The 18,672-nt window shown below is 40.9% G+C and overlaps 1 long non-coding RNA gene across 1 annotated transcript in view; it reads left to right on the top strand.

Annotated features, from left to right (window-relative positions):
* Positions 1-11,504, top strand: part of LOC141583983 (uncharacterized) — a 41,555-nt gene extending 30,051 nt beyond the window's left edge. Inside the window, exons 3-4 of the long non-coding RNA XR_012516820.1 lie at positions 5,086-5,524; positions 8,947-11,504. This is a non-coding gene — a long non-coding RNA (uncharacterized LOC141583983). The remainder of the gene's footprint in view (positions 1-5,085; positions 5,525-8,946) is intronic.
* The last annotated feature ends 7,168 nt before the right edge of the window (positions 11,505-18,672 follow it).

Raw genomic sequence — 18,672 nt, 5'->3', positions numbered from 1 at the left:
TAGAGGTCCTCAAGGGTTATTTGATCATGTATGTATGATATGGTTTGGCTCTGTGGTCCCACCCAAATTTCGTCTCCAATTGTAATCCCCACGTGTTGAGGGCAGGACCTGTAACCTCCACGTGCTGAGGGAGACAGGCGATTGGATCATGGGGATGGTTACCCCGTGCTGTTCTCATGAGTGAGCGCTCACAAGATCTGATGGTTTTATAAGCGTCTGGCACATCCTCTGCTTGTACTTTTCTCTCCTGCCGCCAAGTGAAGAAGATCCTTGCCTCCCCTTTGCCTTCTGCCATGATCGTAAGTTTCCTGAGGCCTCCCCAGCCATTTGGAACTGTGAGTCAATTAAACCTCTTTCCTCCATTTGGAACTGTGAGTCAATTAAACCTCTTTCCTTTATAAATTACCCAGTCTTGGACAGTATCTTTGTAGCAGTGTAAGAATGAACTAATACTATATGTATGTATGTGTCTGTGTATGTGTGTATTATATACTACTACTATATGTATACTATATATTTTTTAATTGTATAATAATACTTTATGATGCTGTATAATACTATATGACTACTATATATAGTGTTGTGTAGTAATTTACTATATTTATTACTACATGTCAGTAGGGGAAATCCCAGTTTTATTGTGTGAAAATGTCTTACAAGTACACATGAACTAATACTATATGTATGTGTGTGTATATATATATATGAACGAATAATACATGTATGTGTGTATATATATGAACTAATACTACATGTATATGTGTATATATATGAGCTAGTACTATGTATGTATATATGAACTAATACTACATGTATATGTGTATATATATGAACTAATACTGTGTGTGTGTATTTCATAATACTACTATATGTATACTATATATTTTTTAATTGTATAATAATACTTTATGATGCTGTATAATACTATATGACTACTACATATAGTGTTGTATAGTAATTTACTATATTTATTACCACATGTCAGTAGGGGAAATCCCAGTTTTATTGTGTGAAAATGTCTTACAAGTACACATGAACTAATACTATATGTATGTGTGTGTATATATATATATGAAATAATAATACATATATGTGTGTATATATATATATGAACTAATACTACATGTATCTGTGTATATATATGAACTAGTACTATGTGTGTATGTATGTATGAACTAATACTACCTGTATATGTGTATATATATGAACTAATACTGTGTGTGTGTGTGTGTGTGTGTGTGTGTGTGTGTATGAACTAATACTATATATACTTCAGCTTGGCCATTGTTCCTGAACTAATACTATATATACACACATAAAGTATTAGTTCATATGTACTTGTAAGATATTTTCACATAGTAAAACTGGGATTTCCCCTACTAACATGTCTCCTAGAAAGGTCTAGAGTAGAAGATGCAGCCCAGGAGGAGCAATGTGAATAAGGAAGGTAATCTTGATGAAGACAACACAGGTGTGATTGGATGAAGAGGGAATGGAAAGAGGAGCTGCACACGGCCAGGAGAACGTGTTGGAATATTGTTTTGGATCAAAATGGATGATCCAAAAAGGCCTGGTGAAAGTGTCTAAAAGTCAGTTCCTCGAGGTCAGAAGGCACATATTAACCTCAAGGGCAGGGTCTTCAGCTGGGGTTCATGGAGGGGCTTCAGGGATCCCTGAGCATCCAGAAATTGTTTGCAAATTGTTTGTATGAATGTTTATTTGTTTGTTTTTCCTGGGAAGAGAAATGGTGCTCACAAAGTTGGGAAACTGAAATGAGCATGAGAAAGAATGGATTCTGTAAGATTTTAGTATTTAGGGAATAAAACATAATGGTAAGAGGGAATAGAATTTATAAGCAAAAATAGTATGTGACATAATTTGGTTCTCTCTTCACTAGTTCTTGTTTGAGTCCATGTCTTGGGGCAGGTGCAGTGAGACAGGCTGGCAGCAACCTCCCATTGGGTGGGCGGCGTGGTGTGGGGTAGAGGGGTTGCTCCTTAAACCTGGGGATCAGGAAGAAGGAAGCTTAGAGAAGCCTCTTACGCTGCCTTCGTGTGAGGGTCAGCAGCCTCATCTATGTCCAATCCAGCTCACGGGAGGAGGACAGAGAAGGACCAGGGTCACAGAGAAAGGTGTCTGCTGGGGGTCTTTTGTGGTCTGATTTGACTGGAGATTCCAAGATTGAGGATCCTGACCAAATCTCCTGCATATCATGATTTCTTCCTATGCATCAAGGCCAGAACCAGGGACTGAAAGAATGGACTGGAATAAAGATTAAAAAAAAATTCTTAGTAACAAGTTAATATCTGTTGTCTAGAAGTTCATTTTAACTAGAAGTTGAAAATAGCAGGACTGGGTCCCAAAGAGAAAACTCTGCTTCTTTCACAGCCAACAAGGGGATAGGGTTCTTACCAGCCCTATCAGGACCAGGAGGATTGATCTTAGACACAGGGTGAAGTTTGAACCAGTCCAGGAACCATGGCCAAGCTGAAGCCACAAGGTCAGAGTCAGACTGAAAAATGAGCTGGGAAGAAGAATCCTTGGAGTCCAAGGAAGGAGCCAGGGAGTTCATCATTCATGAGGTCAGGGAGTGGCATTGAATCAGAACCCAGATCTGTAGCCAGAAACCAGGTGCCTGCCTGTAGTTTCCACCTACACACCCACCTGAGCCAGGTGCAGCCACTTCCCTGCCTGCACCTGCATGGCCTGGGCTGGCGGAGCTCACGGTCTGGTCCCACCCCACTTGGAAGCAAGCAGGAGCTTCCTGCCCATGGGCAAACATGTGGCTCAGAGTCAACTTCTCCTTGCTATTCTTTCCGTGTGTGCCTGGCCAGCATGGCCAGCTCTTGGACCACCTGCTTCTCATACTCCTGGTCCCACCCCAATCTAGACACTCACATTTTGTCTTGACTTCTCCAGTGCCAGCCTCTTGCACCCTCCCTGTAACCCTGAAGTCCCATCCTTGCATCAGGAAACACACCGGTCTGCAATGCTGAAGGAAGAGAATGGGATAAAGGCCATGACTCAGGCAAGGTTAGAAAAAGAAGTTACCCCTTCGTTCATTTCCCAGTAGTGTCGATAACATGTTAATTCAAAACCCAAGAAGCCAAAGAGCTGGAGGAGCCTATCAAAAGTACACATTTTGTCACACTTGCCCCCTGAGCAAAAAGTGAGGGACAGACAAAAAAAACTCTGTAGTGTTCTGAGACATCACAAAAGCCTGTTTACCCAGATTGTGTGTATGCTTCTGAAGAAGGAGTTACATATAAAGAGAGTCTATTCTCTTTCTCCAGCTCGGGAAGTATGTGCTCAATCTGGGCAAGGGTTAACCACTTCAGGAGATTATATCAAGCTTGGGTTTAACTTTTAAACAAGATGCTAGAGGGCATGTTTTAACTGTCATGTTGTATTGTGAATTTAGAGTTTGGGTGTGGAAGATCTATGCCTCTCTGCTTTATAATCTACACAGGTGTGCAGAGGACTTCAAAGCCTAGTTCTAGAAGGAGGTTATTTAGAATTACCTCTGGGGAAGAAAGAAAGAAATCCCACAGAGCAGATGCCGAGAGAACCAAACTAAACTCTCCTTGAGTGGTTACCTTTACATTAATTTTAAAATTTCAAAACCTTTTTCTTGAGATCCTCTTGCTCAAGAATGGGGACTTTCCCATTCCACGGTATGATTTCATATTTAAAAAAAACCTCTATTCTTTTCTGAAAGTGATTCTAACAGAAAGTTTACCCAGGGAAATTTTAGCAGCACATTAGGCTGCTGGGTAGAACCCAGCTTAGCTCTGTCTTCCAGTCCAGCACATTGCACGTTCTCAGACATTGCTTCTTGATAGTGTACTAATCATCAACTGTAATTTCATAATGGAGAAGGTAAAATGTGGTCACTTTAGCATTGATTTCTCTTCTATAAACACAATGAAATACGTGAGCATAAAATTCTTTTTAATGAAATGACAGTGTTGCCTAATTGACTAACATTCCGCAGGGCATATGGTTGTGTTTTTCAACAGTGATACTGGGGTTGATTGTTGTTAGCATGTGAGAAAAAAAATTCCTCCTTCCAAATGTCAATATTTGAGTCCTACTAAAAGCTGAGGGGCATGTATACATTTAGGCAAAAGCATATTCTACTTCTTGGTATTTTCAATGATTTGTGGCCAATGAATCATGACAATGAAATCTTAAAACCCCAAGAAACCACCAGAAACCAAACTAGGCATTTACATATTTCACGGTAATTATTTCTACCCCACTCCAAGTTGAAAATGTCTGTTTCCCCCAATTTGTTTGCTTTTTCATTTATTGGCATTTTGAGAACTTGCGGATTAAGCTGCCTGTTCCTCTGAGAATAGGATAACTGAACCTGGAGTTGGGAAAGTCCTGTTTAGTTCAGTCAATCCCACTCTTCCTCGGAGAACAGGAAAGAGAGTAACATTTCTCATTTCACAGAGGTTTCTCACTTTTTTTTTTTCTAGGAAAGGCTATTTCCACTATATTGGTTCATAATTGTAATACCTAGCACTTTAAACAATTAAAACTTGTAACTCCGATTTCTGGTTAAAGCATCCACCAAATTTAGTCATTTATTTTCTAGGCAACAACTACAGCAATTGAATTGGTTTAACCATGTGTCTATCGTGTTACCTTCTAGCTTGCTATGTGGCAGAGCCGTAGATATCCTCTTATTCTTTCCCTACATTTCGTCATAGCAGTTTTCCTATTCTTGCTAGCAATTCCTAATGTCTTTTAATTGAAGGTGGGGGGAGCTTCTGTCTTTTTAAAATTTTTTGCAAGTTTCTCATAGCAGAGACGCTTAGTCAGTTGTCCTGTGTCCATTTTCCACTAGTCCCTAGTAACGGAACCCACTGCTAGTTTAGCAGAGTACATTGTTCCACTGTCTTCTCCTGACCTCCGAAGTAAGATTGACACCCCCCGTCTCCCTTGCAGCTGGCTATGATCATGTGACTAAGCTCTCACTAATGGGAGGTGAGCAGAAGTGACGAGTGATGGGCACAGCTTGTGTTCACTGCCATAAAAAGATGCCATTCCACTTCTTCTCCTTCTTCTTCCCTATAGGGTCGACTGGAACTTGGATGTAGCATTGGCAGGCCAGATATCACCATACAGACAACAACATCCTAGAGGACAGAAAAGCTTGAAAGTAAAAGAAACTTTGGTGTTTGAATAAGCCACATGTCTGCCCTGGACCATCTGCCTATCTCTGAACTGTTACATAAGAGAAAAAGATATTTCTCTCTTATTTGAACAATTACATTTTAAAGTATGTTTGTTATGGCAGCATAACTGATATCCTAATTCCGACAAATGCATTTCTTAAACAAACGGAGGAATGCTACTATCATACTCTGTGCTGGGCCAGTCTTACTTGGGGTGTAGTATTCTCATCTGTGAATTGCTTTTCAAGAGACATAAAGACAAAGTGGAGGTGTTCAGATAAGAGCAACATGATTGGTGAGAAATTCAAAGTTGAAGAAACGGGAAGAGCAGATTTACAGTAAGTAGGAGTGCTGCTTTCTAGTGTCTGAGGAACTGGCATGAGGAAGAATGATTCACTTTGTTCTGTGTAGTTTTGTTGGATAGAAGTATGGTTCAATGGGAAACTGATTTTGTTTAAGACAAAGATTTCTGGTTGTCAGGTCTGCATAGACATTGGAGGCACTGAGTTCTCTGCTCATGGAGATGCTTTTAACAGAGACTGGGTAATACATTTGGCTGGATTTTGTAACAGCTGTGTTGTTACAAAAGTAACATTGTTACAAAAGTTGTATACCACAGGTATATAACAAATTGCCTCAAATTCTTAGAACAATGCTGATAATTATATATTTTAATTTCCATTTGGTAGAAAGGAAATATTAGTCTTAGATAGTTAAAACTTCTCCAGGATCACAGACCCAGATGGTAGCAGAGTCCATGTTCTTTCTACCAACCACTGGTAAAGCTGATTTACAAAATGGCCCAAAAATTTCTCCCAAATCTGAATTTGATGAGTCCCCTGGAAAACTGTTTTCCCCAAATCTTCCCTTGAATTCTGAAGTATCGAAGCCAGTGACATCTCCTGAAGCTGGTGTGCATTATCTCCCACATTTTAACCTCACAGACAGCTTACAATGGGCCCCTCTTTATGTGTCACAGATTGCCAGCTGGTCACCAATCCGTTTTCTCTTCCTTCTTGGCACACCATGAGACTAAATTTTCTAGCTCCCCTGGAAGTGAAATGTGAGCAAAAATGATGCCAGCCACTCCCAGACCTGGTCCATAGAAACCTCCCATATCCTTTCTTCTGCTGCTGCTGGATATTGACACAGGGGGTGACTTTGAAAGCTGAGTATTGAAGGGAGCAGAATCTGTCTTTCAGCCTTGGTTCCTGAACTGTATGTTGAGCAGATCCCTTGGTAATCTGGAACTGCCCTGCACTATGTAAGTGAGTGAGACACAAACTCTTACTATGCTTGAGCCACTTTAAACGTAACAGCAATTAGCTTTCCTTGCTTAATACTCTATCCCCTGCCACGAAACATCAAGAATTGTAACTCTAGATCATAGGACTATGTGAATAGTCATTATATTTGTCAACAACTCTAACAGGCTGAACTTTTTATTCCTCAGTTATTTAAAATTGCAGTAGAATACACATAGCATAAAATTTGCCATCTTACCCATGTTAAGTACACAGTTCAGTGGTATTAAATACATTTGTAGTGCTGTATGTTTATCACCACCATCCATCTCCAGAACTCTTTTCATCTTGTAAAACTGAAACTGTGTACCCATTAAACAGCAACTCCCCATTCCCTCCTCCCCACCAGCCTCTGGCAACCACTGCTTTACTTTCTGTTTCTATGGTTTCTATTATTCTGAATACCTTATATAAGTGGAATCGTGTACTATTTGTCTTTTTTTGTTTCTGGTTTATCTCATTTAGCACAGTTTCCTCAAGGTTCATCCATGTGTCAGAATTTGCTTCTTTTTTACAGCTGAATAATATTCTATTGGATGGATGTACCACATTTTGTTTGTCTGTTCACTCATCAGTGGACATTGGGTTGCTTTTACATCTTAGCTCTTAATGAATGATAGAGTTTGAGTGTGTGTCCCTGCCCAAATCTCATATGGAAATGTCATCCTCAATGTTGGAGGTGGGGCTTGGTGGGAGGTGATTGATTGGATCATGGGAGTGGATTTCTCTGGGATGGTTTAGCACCATCCCCCTTGGTACTACCCTTGTGATAGTGAGCATGTTTTTATGACATTTGATCATTTAAAAGTGTTTGGCACCTCCCCTCCTCCTTGCTCCTACTTGCATCATAAAATGTGGTTGCTCCTCATTTGCCTTCCACCATGACTGGAAGCTTCTTGAGGCCTCTCTGGAAGCAGATGCTACTAGGCTTCCTGCACACCTTACAGAACCATGAGCTGATTTAACCTCTTTTCTTATAACTTACTCAGTCTTAGGTATTCCCTTATAGCAATGCAAGAACAGCCTAATACGCTGAACAATGCTGCCATAAACACGGATGTACAAATATTTATTTGAGATCCTGTTTTTTCCATCCTTTTGGGTATATACTCAGAAGTAAATTGCTAAATCATCTGGCAATTCCATTTTCAATGTTTTGAGGAACGTAGGCTAAACTTTTTGAAACTGCAGATATTGAACCAGTTTTTTTCTTTACCAAAAAAGCAGAACTTTACTACAATCTAATCTATTTCTTCCATCTCTCACTCTCTTGACTTCTGTATAACCCTGTCCAATTGGTAAAGAGGAATCAACTTCTTTATACAACAGTGGCAGAGAAGTTCTACAATATGGAGTCCTGTGATAAATGTAATGCCAAAATTCTGTCCAATGGTGACCTATGGTTCAGTCCACTGATTTTTGCTTTTTAAATTCTTCCGTGTCCTTCCTATTTCTGTTTCTAAAGTTACTTAAACTACCAGGAAATTTCTCATGGGAAAAGAAAATCTGTATCTCCAGATTATTTTACAAATTGGAAGACTTAGAACATATATATATCAAAACCAGCTGGCAGCCTGGTGTGGTAGTTCATGCCTGTAATCCCAGCACTTTGGAAGGCCAAGGTGGGTGGATCACCTGAGGTCACAAGTTTGAGACCAGGCTGGCCAACATGGCGCAATGCTGTCTCTACTAAAAATACAAAAATTAGCTGGGTGTGGTGGCAGGCACCTGTAAACCCAGCTATTTGGGAGGCTGAGGCAGAAGAATCACTTGAACTGGGGAGGCAAGGTTACATTGAGCCAAGATCATGCCACATGACTCCAGCCTATGTGATAGAGTGAGACTCCATCTCAAAACAAATGGACAAACAAACAGCAGGCACTTGGGGGTCATCTTTAGACAGGTCATACCCTTTCCACTCCTACAGACCCAGAGTCCCTTTGATCTCTAATGCTGTTGTGCATGTCAAATGCCAAGAGTCTTTGTGACGTGGCTTTTTCTGAATCTGGTCCTACAGGCTATTTGTACCTGTGATCCCTGGTATCAGTGCAGTAAAATCAATGATTAACTAAGAGCTACTCTCTGGCCCTTTCCTGAGAGCTTGTTTTGAAGAAGTTAGAACTGCTTTGCAAGGCAGTAAACCCTTCCTGGGAGTTGGCAGGACGAAGTAGGAAGTCTTATCATTGGGCACTGATCCTCCTTGTGGGGGCGTATATCTAGCATACCCAGATTTACTTTCTGCAGCCCCCAACTTCCTGTCTGTAACACAAATGTAGGACATAAGTGAAGCTTTGTAAAAAAGGAGGATAAGATGTGCTGTTCTGTTTTTAATTGAAAGCCCAAATAGCGATTAATTGGTTTGATTCCACCAGAGTTAAGCAATTTCCTTCCACATCCTCAAATCCCCAACTATGCAGAGCTGTAGCGGTCACCACCAGCCTCCTGAATGTTTGCAGGTCCAGCTGACACACCCACCAGCTGGTGACCAGCAGAGCAGAGGAGGAAGAGACACAGAGGACCTTCACCTTTCCTGCCAGGTGTGGGCACCAGTCAAGGTGGGCTCCAGGCTCTGAAGGAGGCGTGAGAGGATGCTCCGGCAGATATGCTGCTTGCTTTTAAAGCTCTGGAACACAACAAAGATGAGGTTTTCTACAGATGTATGCATGATTTTCATGTATAAGCGTTTCCTTTTTCTTAACGTCTAGAAAACAAATAAGTAACAAGCGAATCACTGGCCTCCCGGAAAGTTTTCTGTGCTCATGGTATGCACTGGTAGAGGGAGGTGAATGAGGCAGGGCAGCCGAACTGAGTACTTAAAGCTGGTTTTGCCCAATCTGTGGTGGGGTACTCATAAAGTAAGCATAATAATTTGGGGGGATACACAGATACACATTTAAAAATGTTAATAGTGTGATGTTTACACATGGAACCATAGATGGAAGCAGCAGACACTGGGGCCTAGCAGAGGGTGGAGGGTGGGAGGAGGGAGAAGATTGGGAAAAATAATTAATGTATACTAGGCCTAACATCTGGGTGACAAAATAATCCGTACAACAGGCCAGGCACCATGGCTCATGCCCATATTACCAGCACTTTGAGATGCTGAGGCAGGTAGATCACAAGGTCAGGAGTTCAAGAACAGACTGGCCAAGATGGCAAAACCCCCTCTCTACTAAAAATACAAAAAGATAAAGTAACAAGGACCAAATTTAGCCTCCTGCCTGAAAGAGTCAAAAATGTGAATATACATATGAAGCAATAGTACTCAAGATTTTGGGCACAAGGCAATGAAGAATAAGGATCCCTAAGTGATGAGAAACAAATGATGTGGACCCTGTGACTCCCTGAGCTCTTATTACCTGGAGAATGTTTCTAGATCATGATGCAGTGTTAGGGAATGCAGGCAGAGCTGAGGGGTGGTTTTCCTGATTCCAGAGCCAGATTTGGGAAGCCAGGGAAGCCAAGGTAGCTAGAGTTCACAGGGAAGTCTAAGAGAGAAAAGAGCTACACAGACAGAATTCCAGATAATTGACTGTGTATAAAGGAGCCTGCCCAGTGATGCACGGGAGGAAATGATCACAGGCTGAGGAAGGAGCGTCCAAAAAGATGAGAGGGGACAATGTCTGGAAACTGCAGGGTTTTTTGTTTTGTTTTGCTTTGTTTTTTTTCAACAAATGGTGTTGGAAACCTTACTATCTGTAAGCACAAATGTACAAACCCTTTGATCTGGATCTCATCCTAGATACAAAACTTCATCCAACATGGATCAAAGACTTACATGTAAAACACAAAACTGTAAAGTTTCTGGAAGAAAACATACATTCAAGTGATTCTTTTTTGTAGCTCTGGGTTAGACAAAGACTTTTTAGACACAACACAAAAAGCACAACTCATAAAAGATAAAAAGTAGATAAATCGAGCTTCATCAAAATTAAGAACTTCTGCTCTTAGAAAGATGCTTGTAAGAGAATTTTTTTTGAAGTCACAAACTGGGTAAAATACTTGAAAATCTCATATCTGCTAAATGACTCGTCTTTACAATAAATTAAAAACTCAAACAATAAGAAAACCAGCAACTTAATACTGGACAACAGATTTGAAGAGACATTTTACCAAAAATGATAATATGGATAGTAAACAAACCCATGAAAACGTGCCCAACACCATTAGTTATTAGGGAAATGAAATTGAAACCAGAATCAGATACCAATAAACACCTGTTAGAATGGCTAAAATTAAAAAGACTGACCACAGCAAGTGTTGGCAAGTGTATGGAGGAACTGGAACTCTCATACATTGCTGGTGGGAATGAACTATGGTAAGTCAATTTGAAAAACCGTTTTACAGTTTTCTAAAAAGTTAAATATGCAACTACCCAATGACTCAGCCCTTTCACTGCTAGATATAGAAGAGAAATGAAAGCATGTGTTTATATAAAGACCGGCAAAGACATTCATAGAAGCTGTATATATAACAGCCAAATATTGAAAACAACTCAAATGTCCATCAACAGAAATGGATAAACAAATTGTGCTACACCCATACAATGGAAAACGTCTCAGTCACAAAAAGAAATACATTACTGTTAACACACAACAACATGGATGGATTTCAAAATAATTATACCGAGTTAATGAAACCAGAAGAGTACAAAAAGATGAAGAGAGTGCATATTGAATGTGTCCATTACTATAAAATTCTGGAAAATGCAAACTATTCTGTAATGATAGAAAGAAGACCTGTTACTGTCTGTAGATAAAAGTCAGAGGATGTGTGTGGCAGACACTAGAGTGGTACAAAGAAACTTTTTGAATTGATTAATATGTTCAGCATTTTGATCATGGTAATGATTTCATGTGCATATATGCATGTCAAAACTCATCCACCTGTATACTTTAAACCTGTGCAGTTTACTGAGTATCAATTGTACTTCAATAAAGCTGTTAAGAAAATATGAATATAGCTGAATATGGCAAAAATTATGAGGAGAGAACGAATAAATTTTGGAAACACACCATGAAATTGTCCTATTTGTTACAATTTTCCCATCCTTCTTTCTTAGTCTATTTTTCTTGTATGTCTTTCTTTTTTATCCTCCCTATTTTCTCTAAGGATAGGTGATAATAGTTTGGTACCACATGTATCAGAATGTATAAGATGCCCCCGGCCTCAACAGAAGAAAGGGCTTTCTGGCAGTTTCTGCTCTCTAAAAATTCAGTAGAGGCTGGGCAAGGTGGCTCACACCTATAATTCCAGCACTTTGGGAGGCCAAGGCAGGTGGATCATGAGGTCAAGAGATCGAGACCATCCTGGCTAACATGGTGAAACCCTGACTCTACTAAAAATACAAAAAATTAGCCGGGCATGGTGGCACATGCCTGTAACCCCAGCTACTTGGGAGGCTGAGACAGGAGAATCACTTGAACCCAGGAGGCAGAGGTGGCACTGAGCCGAGAATGTGCCATTGCACTCCAGTCTGGGCAACAAGAGCGAAACTCTGTCTCAAAACAAACAAAAAAATTCAATAGAATAATCTGCTTCATAAAACAGAGAGGGCTCCTTCTCAGGGATCCTGCAGCATGGACTAAATGAACGCTTGGTAGGGATCCAGTCGCATTGGATGAGATACTGGGGCAAATCAGTGCCTTTTCAACTTGTTTATTCGCGTTTGTCTTTTTTTTTTTTTTTTTTTTTTTTTTTTTTGAGACGGAGTTTCGCTCTTGTTACCCCAGGCTGGAGTGCAATGGCACGATCTCGGCTCACCGCAACCTCCGCCTCCTGGGTTCAGGCAATTCTCCTGCCTCAGCCTCCTGAGAAGCTGGGATTATAGGCACGTGCCACCATGCCCAGTTAATTTTTTTGTATTTTTAGTAGAGACGGGGTTTCACCGTGTTGACCGGGATGGTCTCGATCTCTTGACCTCGTGATCCACCCGCCTCGGCCTCCCAAAGTGCTGGGATTACAGGCTGAGCCACCGCGCCCGGCCGCGTTTGTCTTTTTTAACCCATAAAACTCTTCCTGCAAATGAATGAAATCTTAGGTGGAAGACAAATACAGAGAATAAAAACAAGGCAGTTCTTTGTTTTAAAAAAGCTGGGGCTCAGATCCTACATCCTTGACCCCATCTTAGACTTACTGTTGTGTCCCCATCCACCTTTTCTTGGGCAGATGACTCTTACTTGTTACAACTCTGAAATTCTATAAACTTTTAGTTGCAGTGGGAGTAATTGAGGGCTATGAATAGGAAGTTTTTGCCCAAATGATCCCAGGAGAGTCAGGAGTTGAGGTGAAGGTTAGACCGCTTCTTAGTCATCTGAGAAAAAGTGGACACATTTACAATAAAAAGGGCAATTACGTTCCTTTCAACCAAAACGTGTAATTATAACATTGATAATCTTTTTCCCAGATGGAGTATAACACAGCTACTATTTATCCAAACATACCAGCCCATTTTCCTTTTCACTTTCTGAGAAAGAAAGGGTTTTAAATAATGGTTTGGTTTAGTAACGGTTTGGTCTGTTCTGTCTCTTTCCCTTTTTAAACCGTGCATTCTTTCCCTCCCTTTAACCCTGAGCATGCCAACTGTGTTTGACCACATTTGAGGCAACAGGAGAAGCCATGCTGCTTTTTCCATATACGTAAGAATGATGGAAACATTTCGATCACCCCCAGTCAGGGGCTTGCAGACAAAACCCCCATCTCCCTGGGACAGAGCACCTGGGAGAAGGGGTGGCTGTGGGTGCAGTTTCAGAGGATCTCATCGTTCCTGCCTGCCAGCTCTGAAGGGAGCAGCTGATCCTAACAAAAGGAATTCTCCCAGCACAGTGCACCAGCTCTGCTAAGGGATAGACTGCCTCCTCAAGTGGGTCCCTTCTGCTTGGTCAATTCAGCTATTGATACCAGTGTATACTTCATGAAGTTCTCACGCTGTGTTTCTCAGCTCCATCAGCTCATTTATGTTCTTCTCTAAACTAGTTATTCTAGTTTGCAGTTCCTATAACCTTTTATCAGGGTTCTTAGTTTCCTTACATTGGGCTAGAACATGCTCCTTTAGCTCCTAAGAGTTTATTATTACCCACCTTCTGAAGACTACTTCTATCAATTCATCAATCTCGTTCTCCAGCCAGTTTTGTGCCTTTGCTGGAGAGGAGTTGCAATCATTCGGAGGAGAAGAGGCATTCTGGTTTTGGTAATTTTCAGCATTTTACACTGGTTTTTCCTCATCTTCATAGATTTATCTGTCTTGGATCTTTGAGGCTGATGGCCTTTGGATGAGGTTTCTGTCGGGGATGGGGCTTTATGTTAGTATTGATGTCACTACTTTCTGTTTGTTAGTTTTTCTTCTAACAGTCAGGTCCCTCTTCTGCAGGTCTGCTGCAGTTTGCTGGAGGTCCACTCCAGACACTGTTCACCTGGGTATCACCAGTGAAGGCTGCAGAACAGCAAAGACTGTGCCTGCTCCTTTCTCTGGAAGCTTCATCCCAGAGTGCCACCAGCCAGTTGCCAGCTGGAGCTCTCCTATATGAGGTGTCTGTCGACCCCTGTTGGGAGACCTTCAATAAAATTCAACATCCCTTCGTGCTAAAAATTCTCAATAAACTAGGTATTGATGGAACATATATCAAAATAATAAGAGGATTTATGACAAACCCATAGTCAATATCATACTGAATGGGCAAAAGCTGGAAGCATTCCCTTTGAAAACCAGCACATGGCAAGGGTGCCCTTTCACACCACTCTGATTCAACATAGCATTGGAAGTTCTGGCAAGGGCAATCAGGCAAGAGAAAGAAAAAAAAGGTATTCAAAAGAAAGGAAGTCAAATTGTCTTTGTTTGCAGATGACACGATTGCATATTTAGAAAACCCCACTTCTCAGCCCCAAATCTCCTTAAACTGATAAGCAACTTCAGCAAAGCTTTGGGATACAAAGTCAATGTGCAAAAATCACAAGCCTTCCTATACACCAAAAATAGACAAGCACAGAGTCAAATCATATATGAACTCTCATTCACATTTGCTACAAAGAGAATAAAATACCTAGGAATACAACTTACAAGGGACATGAAGGACCTCTTCAAGGAGAACAGTAAACCACTGCTCGAGAAAATAAGAGAGGACATAAGCAACTGGAAAAAAATACGATGCTCATGGATAAAAAGAATCAATATCATGAAATGGCGATACTGCCCAAAGTAATTTATAGATTCGATGCTATTCCCATCAAGCTACCACTGACTTTCTTTGCAGAACTAGAAAAAACTACTTTAAATTTCATATGGAACCAAAAATGAGCCTGTATAGCCAAGACAATCCTAAGCAAAAAGAACAAAGCTGGAGGTATCATGCTACCTGCCTTCAAACTATACTACGAGGCTACAGTAAACAAAACAGCATGGTACTGGTACAAAAACAGACATATAGACCAATGGAACAAAACAGAGGCCTCAGAAATAACGCCACACATCTACAATCATCTGATCTTTGACAAACCTGACAGAAACAAGCAAAAAGGAAAGGATTCCCTATATAATAAATGGTGCTGAGAAAACTGGCTAGCCATATGCAGAAAACAGAAATTGGGACTCCTTCCTTACACCTTATACAAAAAGTAACTCAAGATGGTTTAAAGACTTAACTGTAAAACCTAAAACTGTAAAACCCTAGAAGAAAACCTAGGCAATACCATTCAGTACCATAGGCATGGGCAAAGACTTCATGACTAAAATACCAAAAGCAATTGCAACAAAAGCTAAAATTGACAAATGGGATTTAAACTAAAGAGCTTCTGCACAGCAAAAGAAAGTATCATCAAGGTGAACAGGCAATCTACTGAATGGGAGAAAATTTTTGCAATCTGTCCATCTCACAAAGAATATCCAGAATCTACAAGGAACTTAAACAAATTTACAAGAAAAAAAAAAAAAAACAATTCCATCAAAATGTGGGCAAAGAAAATTTTTGCAATCTATCCATCTGACAAAGAATACCCAGAATCTACAAGGAACTTAAACAAATTTACGAGAAAAAAACAAATAACCCCATCAAAAAGTGGGCAAAGGATAGGAACAGACACTTTTCAAAAGAAGACATTTATGAGGCCAAACAAACATGAAAAAAAGCTCATCACCACTGGTCACTAGAGAAATGCAAGTCAAAACCACAACGAAATACCATCTCATGCCAGTTAGAATGGCGATCATTAAAAAGTCAGGAAACAACAGATGCTCAAGAGGATGTGGAGAAATAGAAATGCTTTTACACTGTTGGTGGGAGTGTAAATTAGTTCAACCATTGTGGAAGACAGTGTGATGATTCCTAAAGGATCTAGAACCAGAAATACCATTTGGCCCAACAATCTCATTACTGGGTATATACTGAAAGGTGTGTAAATCATTCTACTATAAAGACCCATGCACACACATGTTTATTGCAGAACTATTTACAATAGCAAAGACTTGGAACCAACCCATATTCCCATCAATGATAGACTGGATAAAGAAAATGTGGCACATATATACCATGGAATACTATGCAGCCATAAAAAAGAATGAGTTCATGTCCTTTGCAGGGACATGGATGAAGCTGGAAACCATCATTCTCAGCAAACTAACACAGGAACTGAAAACCAAACACCGCATGTTCTCACTCATAAGTAGGAGCTGAATAATGAGAACATGTGGACACAGGGAGAGGAGCATCATACACTGGGGCCTGTTGGATGGAGGGCAAGAAGAAAGAGAACATTAGGACAAATGCCTAATGCATGCAGGTATAAAAGCCTAGATGATGGGTTGATTGACCCATCATGCATTAGGTATTTGTCCTAAAAGTACATGCTTTTAGGACAAATACCTAATGCATGATGGGTATGTAACCAACCTGCATGTTACCTGTGTAACCAACCTATTTGTCCTAATAGCACAGGTTTACCTATGTAACCAACCTGCACGTTCTGCACATGTATTCCGGAACTTATAAGTTTAAGAAAAAAGAATGATAAAGTAATCATTTGAAACTTTAATACACATGATAAAGTGAGCATCTACTGAGGTCTTAGTAAGTGCCACACATTGTGTGATGGTGAATTTTGTGTGTTACTTTGGCTGGGCCACTGTATGCAGATATATGGTCAAATGTTATTCTGGATGTTTCTGTGAGGCAGCTCTTGAATGAGATTTATATTTAAATCTTTCAATTTTGAATAAAGCACATTGTTCTCCATAATGTGGGTGTTCTCATCCAATCAGTTGAAAGCCTGAAAGAACGAAAAGCAGATCTTTCTTGAGCAAAAGGATTCTACAACAGACTGCCTTCAGACTTCATCTGCAGCACCAGCCCTCCCTGGTTCTGCAGTAAACGTCCCCGGACTTGACTGCAACTCTTCGTCAAGTCTCCAGCCTGCTGGCTTCGTCTGTGAGATTTTGTACTCACCAGGCATCCGCAATCACATGAGCCAATTCCTTAAAATAAATCTCTTTCTATACAGATTGCAGCCTATTGGTTCTGTGTCTCTGAAGAACACTGGCTAAGTACACAGTGGGAGACGTATTTTAAATGTATTGATGCATCTAATTTTCTCAATGATCCTATGAAGGCTGAACATGGTACTTTAAAAGGTGTTACTATTTCACAGATAAAGGAATGGAGGCTCAGTGAGATATGCCACCTAAAGTCTTCCAACTGGTAGGTGGCAGAACCATGATTACAATGCAAAGTTCAGAGACCACACCACTCCGCTTTGTTGCAATAATCAGCCCTTGAGATTTCTTGGCCTTGGTAATTTTGCATACGCCTCTGCACCAGCTGACTGGAATTCGACTTTGACCAAACTCTTCCCTCCTGTCAGGGGACTCCTGAGAGACTACTTGGTGTCTGCCTTGGAGCCAGAAACTCCTGACCACTCTTTGGCAAACTCAGGCATGATTCTTTCCTTGCTAAGCCTCAGTTTCTTCATCTACAACGGGAGGGTAAGTCACTTCACCAACCTGTTTCGAGGGTTGGATGTGAGTGTATATGGTGTCCATCTCACTACCTGCAGGCACTAGACACTCAAATGCAAAAACTCTCCCCTCCTACCATGCCCTAACATGCATCCAAATGACACGAGTTCACTGCAGTTGGATCTTTTTGTTTTGTTTTGTTTTGTTTTTTGTTGTTTTTTTTTTTGAGACGGAGTTAGGCTCTTGTTACCCAGGCTGGAGTGCAATGGCGCGATCTCAGCTCACCGCAACCTCCACCTCCTGGGTTCAGGCAATTCTCCTGCCTCAGCCTCCTGAGTAGCTGGGATTACAGGCACAAGCCACCATGCCCAGCTAATTTTTTGTATTTTTAGTAGAGACGGGGTTTCACCATGTTGACCAGGATGGTCTCGATCTCTCGACCTCGTGATCCACCCGCCTCGGCCTCCCAAAGTGCTGAGATTACAGGCTTGAGCCACCGCGCCCGGCCGCAGTTGGATCTTATACACACCAAACTCCTTAGAAGGTGAGTCTGTCTGTATGCCATCTGTATTAGCCAGCCAGGGCTGGTAACAAAATACCACACACTGGGTGGCTTAAACAACAGAAGTTTATTTCTCATAATTCTGGAGGTTGGAAATCCAAGATTTGGTTTCTTCTGAGATCCCTCTCCTTGGCCTGCAGGTGGCTGCCAACTCTTCTGTGTTTGTTTGTGTATTCCTCGTTTCTCTTTGTGTGTCAAGATTTCCTCTCCTTATAAAGACACAAGTCATATTGGATTGGGACCCTCTTTAATGGCTTCATTTTAACTTAATCACCACTTTAAAGGCCTGCCTTTTAATACAGTCACATTCTAACTGCAAGAGGTCAGAGCACATTCAGTCTCTAACACCATCTTACCCCGCCAGGTGTCAAAGACAAGCTGCCCAGGAAATCCACTCTGTCCCACCTCTCCTGCTTTCTCCTACTGAGGCTGATGCACAGGACTTTTCAACACTTGTCCCTTCCAACTGTCCACCAGTTCAGCATGATTTATTCAGGATGATGCAAGGAGACTAGCCAAGTTGAGCAGAAATAAAAGGGAAGTACCGTGCTTCCTTCAAATTCTGTGAACTTGTCTTTGTCCATTGGTTATGGACTGTTGACCAGAACGACTATCCAACACTTCCATAGGAACTGCTTTAATTCTTAGTCAATAAAGTGCACAGCCTCTCACCACTAC

The sequence above is a fragment of the Saimiri boliviensis genome, chromosome 3 (genome assembly GCF_048565385.1).
Source record: "Saimiri boliviensis isolate mSaiBol1 chromosome 3, mSaiBol1.pri, whole genome shotgun sequence".
NCBI lineage: Eukaryota > Metazoa > Chordata > Mammalia > Primates > Cebidae > Saimiri > Saimiri boliviensis.
Note: the sequence above shows the minus strand (reverse complement) of the source record. Positions and strands in the feature narration are given on the sequence as shown.